General features: G+C 31.0%; 1 long non-coding RNA gene across 1 annotated transcript; it reads left to right on the top strand.

Annotated features, from left to right (window-relative positions):
• The first annotated feature begins 8,142 nt into the window (after positions 1-8,142).
• Positions 8,143-10,454, top strand: LOC143058258 (uncharacterized). Its single transcript, XR_012972973.1, has 3 exons — positions 8,143-8,671; positions 9,406-9,474; positions 10,238-10,454. It is a non-coding gene; the product is annotated as an uncharacterized LOC143058258 (long non-coding RNA).
• The last annotated feature ends 6 nt before the right edge of the window (positions 10,455-10,460 follow it).

The following is a 10,460-nucleotide window of genomic DNA, read 5'->3' as shown; positions in this document are numbered from 1 at the left end:
TTAGAAAGGTTTGTTATAAATCATGTCAATACCAAAGTGCTACTGAGCTGATGATACACTCGGGGACAGACAGTCCACCAGCAGAAGTATTGACCAAGTTCTGTAAAAAATGAAAAATGAAAACAACGCATTATGAATATCTAGCGTCCGAAGCGTTTTTCTGTTGATTTCGAATTTGTATGTTTTTCAGTATTTTCATTTGTATTTCATGTATTTCTGGGTAACAATTCGATATTTGGATTTTACACAAATAACAATTTAATTTGATTTGGTTAGATACATATACATTTATGATGGTAGCTAAGGCTATATAACACTATGACTGAATAGTTTATGTGACAATTAAATTGTTTTTATCGGAAAAGCTCTGTAGTGGACGAAAGGAAATTTACGATAACAAAAAAAAAAATGATTTAATTTGCACATTTCCCCTCTATTTTCATGATTTAAAGTAGAAAATCATAATTTTAAAATCCCATTTGAAATAAGAGATTCATATCTAAAAAAATGAAAATAAGAAATACTTCATTATATTTTTTAGAAAATAATACAGTTTGACCCATCAACAGATTTATAAATCATTAGGCTTGAAGTGTGGAAAGTTATTAGTAAAAAGGCAATTCCAATATATGATGTGATGTTTTCTCTTCATTTTTATTTCCCTGAAACATATTGATAGGTTCCGTCCTATATGTCTATAGCTAGTAGATCAATTGTATTGAACCGAAGTCAGCAGATGTAAAATAGCTTTTGTACTTTATAATTTCTTTTTTATATAGACTCCACTTTCAGAAAAAGGTTTCTTTGTAGCCATTGTGACGATGTTTATTTATATTTTCCACATCGCACGTAACAGAATAGGAAAGTGCAAATATACAATAAAACTTTAAGATATATATTTTTTTTGTTACTCCTGCAGTTAATCTCTGCAATGAGAGATGGTAATGGAGAGATGATCTTGCATGTGGTGTGGGATAGTCTGAGGTTCAATTCCTTTGAAAGATGGTCGTGGATCGATGTCATGGTGTTGTTTTTATCAATACTGAAGAGTATGTAAGCTAAATATAGAAACCATTGCATCAACTGCTTAACTTATACACCACCATTGTTTGACCGATTATCCATCTACATACCAATATCAGTATGAAACTCGTAACTAATGATGAAAGGCTTTATAAAAATAAAATTATTTATATTTTGCACTTTACAGACCACCTCCTTTCAAACAACGATCTCTTTTTTTATAAGCAGGACCGATCTCGTCCAATTTCCCTCGGTTTTTGTTTGTAACCAAGATTTGTTTCTCTCAATCGATTTATGACTTTTGAACACCGGTATACTACTGTTGCTTTTATTTTTTCACTCATCTTACCCGTCAAATTTCAATACCATCATCATTGTTATAACTTTTTACAAACTATAACACCAAGCTTACTCATCTTTCTAAAATAACTTGTTTTAGTTAATTGTTTTTTTTATATTGCCACCGAAGAAGATAAAAAAATGTGGACATGTCCTTAATATTCAATAATATTTTTTCCTTCCATGTGCATATTTGTCTTAATTTCCTCTTGAATTCTGAAAAGTATTTTTATTTTTGGTTCAGGTTGAAGGATCTTTGAGATGCTTCAGATTAAGATTTCAGAATAAAGTTATTTCACTACAATTATATTTCACTCTTGATGTTCTGTTAGTAAATGATTTTGTGTTTCTGAAGGGGTCAATTTTGAAAATGTTTATCAATGTAATAATATTATAAGCAAATATGCGTAATTTAATTCAGTTGATAAATAAGCAAAATCAAGTATAAAACATATTCTACAAAGTTTCCTTGCATTGTTACATTTCCAGCTTATATAATTAATACCTTTCCTACTTAATCATCTGTGGAATGAACCCATCAAAATAACTGTCACTACAGCATGGAAACATGCTCATTCGTCGTTAATAACTTCAAGATAAAAGAGTTACATTTTGCACAAAGATTTTTATTTAGTTCAAATTGTTTTTTTTATTTGGGACGAGATCTGAGAAAGGTGAAACCCCTTCATATGCACACTGAAAGCTGAGTAAAGAGCGATAACAGGCATTCAATTTTAAATAACTCTCGGATCAGTATGGATTATTCTTCTTTGTTTTCCTATTTGAACATTTATTATTTTATTTCAAGTCTTTTTTTCAATTACAAATCATTTCTTATTGTTTGGAGTGTATATTTCGCCATTTTGCCCATTAAGGGCCCTTAATACAAGTAATAAATATTCCAATTCCTATTTTGTATCTTTATTATAAGGTTTGCTAACTTTTTGTCTTTTACTTTTGATAAACATTGAATAAGCCTGACAATTTGTGTATTTTTAATTATAGTGCACAATTTTACTTTTATTGCATGTGTTCTTTAGTGCACAATACTGCATAGTTTAATGGTTTTTTTTTACATTGCATTATGTCGGTACACAATAAATTGACTTTATACTAGACCCAGTCTGTTTTATAGTTAAAGCTGTTTCATAATTTTTCGAGTATTTGCACAATTCTTCAAATAAACGACAACCATGTAACCATGGGCTCTAGAATAAAGAAAAGCGCTCAAACCTTCCCAAACCTGGTACAGTTGTGAACCATTAAAACGTGAACACAAACGATAAACAGTGATTTATAACAATGCAGGAACAAGTCTGCTTTTAAGGACGCTATTAAACCAAGAGTTCAAAGTGGTGAAGCTGAAATCATCCCTTCGAAAACTCTACGGATGCGATCAAGAGCGGTCCACCGTTATGGAATATCTATTTTTTTTTTATCAAAATGAATATATCTTTCAAATTGTATTTTACTTAACAAGTGTCTTAATTTTCTACAGATCATTCCATGTACGTTTAAACAAATGTAAGATATTACATATGCTTGAAAAAGATACGACTTGAAATGAATACTGTCATTTAGAGGTAAATCGTGTTCGTTTTTCCAACCAGGTCTATACCAGTGCTAGAAGGTCTTTGGATGTATCATCTACTATGTGATTGATGTAACCTATCACATGAACAGCGATTTACGTCACAGGCATCTAAAAGCATTATCTAACCTAAATTTTTAAAGCATTACAAATGATACGGATTTTGAGTAAAAATCATTGAAAAACTGCGATTTTAAGGTCAAATATAATTTTTTACACAAGGCAAAATTTGTATGGATTGACACGATGATGAACTTGGTATAGGCACAACTTTTGGTCATTATTTGCAACAATAAAGCAGATACCATGTTAATGGGTATACTTTTGATAATCTAGACTGTATTAAATACTTTACGCTTATTTTCGCTAAGAATTTCGGATTAAAGAAGCTTATAATATCATTTTTAAAAATTTTTTTTAGTCAAAACTATATACAAAAATATTAAAACCAACTAATTTTTTTTTCTGCATCAGATATCGCATTTATACAATTGATGTCTTTTCATTGTTGTTCGAGAACTAAATATTCAAAAATCCAAAACCTATATTTAAAAAGATGAAGAGTTTATGATAAAAAAGAACAAACACTATAGTCAATTCAACACAGGGATGAGAGTTTTGCATCAGGGAGATACATTCCTTGGTTTTATATAATTTCCCAATTTTGTAACAGCAAATTTTAATAACACAAAATTCGTATTTGTATGCAAGTACTGAAGCACTTGCTTCTGGACAAGTGAAATCATCCATTTTCTGCACCAGATGCGCATTTCGACAATAAATACAACTGATAATTCTAGTTGCTCATATTCTTTATTTTTTTTTCAATCATAAGCTTATGTTCCCTCAGACTTCTTTTTTGAAATATATTGCTTCTTTTAAATTATACTCTTTATAATTTGATGTTTGAAAATTAAGAAGTCTTTTTTTTATTTCAGAGTTTACGTTCTTTTAAACTTGTAGATAATTTCAGCATATCTGATAAATCTAGTGCAGATATAAGCACATTATGTAACGCATTCTATAACATTTCGGTCGTCTAAATTCATATGATTCATGTTTATAGTGAATGGAAGAAATCAAAATAATTGTCACAATTGCATGTCAACATGCTAATGGTTGTTGTAACATCTTTATGATGAAAGAGACAATTAAGAGACTGGTCCTTTAAGTTCAAACAGACATGCGATAGGTGGAACCCCTTCTTATGCACATCTAAAGCTTAATAAAGAGAGACATTCATTTTTAAGAACTTTAAAATCAGCGTAGATTATTTTTCTTTGTTTTCTGTGTTGTACAAATATATTATTGACTGTAAGAAATGGGAATAAAGGCAACAGCAGTATACCGCTGTTGAAAAGTCATACATCAATTGAGAAAACAAATCTGGATTACATACTAAACCGCGGGAAACACAACTATGAGAGAAAACACTGAAACAACAGAACACCGAAGTGCAACAAAAAGCAAACGACAATGCAACATGCATAGAAACAAGCTATTAGATAACAACTGCCATATTCCTGACTTGGTAACAGGACATTTAAAAAAAAAAATGGTGAGTTGAACCTGTTTTTTTTTAGGCTATCCAAACATCGCGCTTAATGTCAATGTTAAATATACCGTTATAATGACAACATTACATGACGGGAATACGGTACAAATAAATGCAAGAACACCCAAGATAGAGAAATACATAAATGAATGAATTAATAGTACATTTCGACATGTTAACCACAGAATAAAAACGAATAACTCAAATTTATTGAGGACAGTACACAAACATAGCTTAATAAAATTACAAACTGTGTGTCAGCCACACGAATATATCAACGCCACAAAAAGTAACGTCACTTGTAAATTTCGAAAATGTGGATATAAATCAAAATTATGTTTCTAATTATGTTATTTGATGTATTTTATAACAATTTGGCTTTATAACGGTTTTGATCTGAGCATCACTAATGAGTCTTATGTAGACGAAACGCGCGTCTGAGCGTCACTGATGAGTCTTTTGTAGACGAAACGCGCGTCTGGCGTATTGAATTATAATCCTGGTACCTTTGATAACTTTTTACAAGAAAACAATATAGAATTGTGTTAGTAATTGTGCAATTAACTATATCGGCCTTTCTTCCAAATCAAACAGTGTAATACAAATAAATTCTGTACACATAGTTGCTTTAATTAGTTATCTTTCCTTTCACAAACGAATATAAAATATAAAATAAAGAATCACAACTACAAACGATAAAAAGTAAAATCATAAAAATACTGAACTCTGAGGAAAATGCAAAACGGAAAGTCCCTAATCAAATGGCAAAATCAAATGATAAAACACGTCAAACGAATGGACACAAAACAATATCCGATCAGAATTACAAATAAAACTTCGCAAATCAATTCATGAACGCTAGATATAAAAATACCGCGACACGTCTTACAGCAATGCGAATTCACACTCAGCAAAATACACTTTTCGGGAATAACTGTTTGTTTTATTTTCATTCTTGTGAAATGTGTACTTGCCTAAATGGCCGCCGCTGATATTTTGGGATATCAATATGTAAAAACAAACCAGTACTTTCTATTTGTTTCATTTCACAAAAACGATCTACTGAATCGGTTTGGAAAAGTCTGTTCATGAAAAATTGTCCTATTTCACATTATTTTTTGCTCAACATATCAGAATTATTCCATCTAGGTTGATTTGTTTAAAATATGCATTTTTTTCTACAGTTTTTCATCATCTTATTGAGAGATACACTCAGGTTTAATTATTATTTAAGAGCCAAAAATGAAGGCATTATTCCTCGAATGGAAAATTTATTGCGAGTTTGATGTAAGCTTTAAATTTCCATGAACATTTATTTACATGGATAGAATTTATTTTGCCTTTGATGTTCATCATACGAAGTTTACTTTAAAATTAACAAAGTATGCCCACATTACGGTTTGTTTGGGTTTGTTTATTTCGCATTGGCTACATGTATAGCAGAGGATTGAGACTCCTCAGTATTTTGCGCCAGTTCCAAGTCTGTAACCACTAGTTCTATGCGTTTTGTTTTAAAATTTGGGTCCATTTTTTTGGTGGACTAGTAAACATTATTGTTTTGAGGTCAGCTGAAGCCCGCGTCCTGGCGCAGCTTTTTTTTTGCTGTGTTGAAGACCTTTCGATGGTCTTGTGCAGCGTTTTAATCTTCGATCGGGTTTTTATCTCTTAGACATATTACCTTTTTCATTCTTTATTCTTTTTAACTGCAAGTTTGTACAAAATATGAATATTAACTCGGATCTATTTCTCTCACAAAATCCCCAAAATGCATAGTTTTGACAAATCTTCGTGATTTTTTAATTCGATAAAGTAAACATATTTCGAAAGGTCATATGATCTCTTTTAGAGCTGATTTTAATTTACCAACGTGTAAACCCTAGTCCATAACACGCACTATATGTTATGAACTATTCCCTCATTCAGATTTTCATAAAAACGTTTTACCACAATCATTTAAAATGTTCACATCATTGTCCTAACTGCAACAGCATTAAATATCAAAGTGATGATCGATTCAAGTTTATCTTGAAATATTTACAATACGGAAACGAGATATTATAGTTTAAGTCTTTGAAGATTAATAAAAACAAGATGGAAAGAAAATATATATATTTCCCTAGAACACATGTTTGTAGAAAGTTATTTATTTTTACAAAAGTAGATACGAGAGATACCTCACGCAATTTCGATGTTGATATCTTAGGTAAATTTGTCTAGATCTCGTTAGCCTCAGTAAATGACATGGAATATATCTAGTGTGATGATAAGACAAACAGCTATCTCTATGCTACAGACACATGAGAGATGTAAATGGTGATAAATATATAAAATATCCCACCAAGTGTGACTTTGTATACACAAATTACCGCTATATATCAAACTTTTACTCCGTAAAAATCATCAATTTTCTACAAGACAGTGACAAAATACTACAGACATTAGACTTAGTATTCTTATTTGGTAGGTACCTTCAAGACAGGTGATAAATAACCCAGAAAAATGGAAACTCGTCCAGTTATAAATTGATAGTAACAAAAGATGTACACCCTGCTTTTTGTTTAGTACTTCCAATTCCCGCAGAATGAAACCGACTTTGCATATACACTGATGACATCGGTAGAGAAACACATTAGTAGTGTATGCAACATATTTCTATGACATGGTTAGACTGTAGTCATTCTGTTTATTAAATTTGTCACAGTTTACATATTACTTTATATATATGTAATTTCAGTTGTAGAGATTTGAAGGAATCTCAAGTTTAGTGAATCTTTTAATCATAGCTAATTCCAAATTTGTTTAGAATTCAGCATAGCTAGAGTTAGTTTTCCTCTTCTCTAGATCACTATGTTATTCTGATATAGACTTCAATGTTTGTTTAGAATTCAGCATAGCTAGAGTTTCCTCTTCTCTAGATCACTATGTTATTCTGATATTCGTTCGAGTAAAAATCAGGAGTTGTTGTATGATTGAAAAACATATTCAACCCCGTCGCATTGGTATGATTGAAAAACATATTCAACCCTGTCGCATTGGTATGATTGAAAAACATATTCAACCCCGTCGCATTGGCATGATTGAAAAACATATTCAATCCCGTCGCATTATTTATGTACATGTTCCTTGTCAGAAACCGATAATAGAGTGGTTGGCATACGTTGCTTTCAACCATAATATTTTTTTTCGTTTATTGCTGGTGCATGGATCTTAGGAGTTTTGCTCATGTTTGAAAGCCGTAAAGTTCTCTGTCATTGTAGCGTCTTTTTCCTTTGTTCGACTATTCTGTATGAATTGCTGCAATGATAATCATGTCAAATCTCTTCATCTAATTTTACTCTCTTGTATGTCTTATTTCTTGTCTTGTTTTGAATATACATGTATACTATTGGTACTTAAATTATGTTTTGGATTTTCATATATGTTTACCTTGAACATCACTGAAAAGACTTACAAATTGTCAAAATATGCATCTGTTGTTGTATTCCTGCTTGTGATTAATGATAATAAATATTAAAAATGTTTACTTGGTCACAATTTGTTTCTGTTTTCTTTTCTTTCTTTTAGAAATACAAAAAAGAGGAGACGTGGTATGATTGCCAATGGAACAACTATCTACCAAGCGTGTAAATAACTGGGTCAGGATCCCTAATAGACCTTGAGATGAGGAACTCAGATGACGTAATTAAAAAAAATATTAGTCCGCCATACAATTGTGGATGCTGTGATTTTAAAAATGGACATAAATGAACAATAAGAACTGTTTTATAGAGCTGGTGTGATGAGAAAAGAAAGATGTAGATTTGACCTGAAATAAATTATTAGAAAGGACAATTTTTTTATTGAATTTTATGATCAGAATTTTGGGATTATTTCATGAGGAGACTGACATTTTTCACCATCTTCCGGGGTCCATCAATTTGCGAAAAAAGTAATCTCACTTGCCACCCCGAAAATTTAACCAGACATGTATAAATGTATCAGCTTCGATATGAGCCATCATACATGTTCAAGTAAACGATATGGACTGAGCAACGGAGGAAAACGTTACCATTACGGCCTATGGAGAATTAATTGTAAATGTATACCCAAATTAGAAGCTTAATTCCAGAAGTTTTCAGGATGATTTATGGATGATTTCACCTTGTACACCACCGAAAATGATGGTTAGTAGTTTTTTATTTATACCTAGTTATTATAAATGGTTTAAGATAAATATTATTGATAAAGATCAGCAAAAACTCAATGAAACTTTGCTTTTAAAATGCATTACTGGCACGGGGCTGAACACTTTTTTTAGGCACAATCATCACTTTGTTTACTTCCGAGAGATCCGAAAGGAATTTGTTTACTATATTGAAAAAGGCAAGAAACAACTTTTAAATATTATTAAATTGTAAGTAAACATGACACAATATAGTCTTTGTTATGTAATTATCACTTCGGTCTACAGGAATACCTGATAATCAAGGGCAAGGGAGATAACACACTTCATACATCATCGCATGTGCTTTTATCCAATGATTTGACCCCTGGTCAGTAGATATCATATGCAAAAAAACCAGAAAAAAACATGTACATGTTTTAAGAAAATCATGAACTAATATTTTTAATGCGCTTGAGCAAAACAATAGATATTGTCATTTCTCAGTGAAAAAGGGGGAGGGTCAAACGTTTTGAAAACAATATTTCTGCACCTATTCAACTATTAAGCTAGTTAGCTACTACCCATTGCTTCTAAAATAAAAGGTTTAAATGAAGGTGACTAAGCCACAAGGGAGAAGCATTTGTCTTTCTTTGTGATTAAACTTTCAAGAATTAGATTTTTCTCTCTCAATAGTACTTATGTATTTAAATCAAATGATAACACAGCCTGAGTAATTTTTTTGTCTTATTTCAGTTCCAGACATATCATTACTTTTTAACCTGAGATGGCAAACTAGAGGTTTTAAAAAGTCCTGAATAACTGGTAAGCATTTTGCTTTATTAGGCAAGCTCTAAATTGTTTATTTATGGTATTTATGCAATTGAAATTACAGTCGGTATGTTAAAAATATGCAAATATGAACACTGTTGCTATGGTCTTGGTATTAAATGAAAAGGCTTAGTTACAGATCGTTTCGACTCAATATTTCGAGTTAAATCTTGCGGCAACTGTTTCTCACGTAACACTGCAAACTATATTTAGCTCTATTTTGATCTGTCGTTATTTAATGACGCCATAATACATGTGATGTCACAATGTTTCCTTTAAAACCTCATGTGGATTTCTCACTAATAAAAGGTTTTCACTGAAATACATGTTAAAAACATTTTTTCTCAAATAGAATTATATGAAAGGACAAGTTTTGAAAATTTGCACTATATTGCACTCTAATTATATGATAAAGATGACTTTCCAAATAGTTAAGAGTGCTTTCCACAGTTTTAAATACCAGATTTCCACTAGTAAGAATAATTATTTTGGTGTTGGTTTTTTTTATAAAATCTTCATTTTTGCATAATTTCTCTGTCAAAATGCACTTTAAGGCACAAGAAAATTTTATAGAATGCTTTAACAGGGTCTGTGTATTGTAATTAAAGGTTATAATCAGAAGTTTTGTCCTTGTTTTGACTAGTGAAGGTATTCTGGAAGAAATTAATTATACAAACACATTGTATTCAAAATAAATAAATATAGCGACGAAAGTGTCATTGCCTTATAGTGCTAAAACAACTTTATTTTTTTTCAGAAATGGACAAAAATACACAGATTTATTCAGAATGTTATACCGATGAAGATCACATAAAAATATTTGGAAAAATCAGAAGTATGAATTTCAATATGGGTCAGGATCCCTAATAGACCTTGAGATGAGGAACTCAGATGACGTAATTAAAAAAAATATTAGTCCGCCATACAATTGTGGATGCTGTGATTTTAAAAATGGACATAAATGAACAATAAGAACTGTT

Source organism: Mytilus galloprovincialis, chromosome 1 (assembly GCF_965363235.1).
Source record: "Mytilus galloprovincialis chromosome 1, xbMytGall1.hap1.1, whole genome shotgun sequence".
NCBI classification, from domain to species: Eukaryota; Metazoa; Mollusca; class Bivalvia; order Mytilida; family Mytilidae; genus Mytilus; species Mytilus galloprovincialis.
This window is presented reverse-complemented; position numbering and strand designations above follow the sequence as displayed.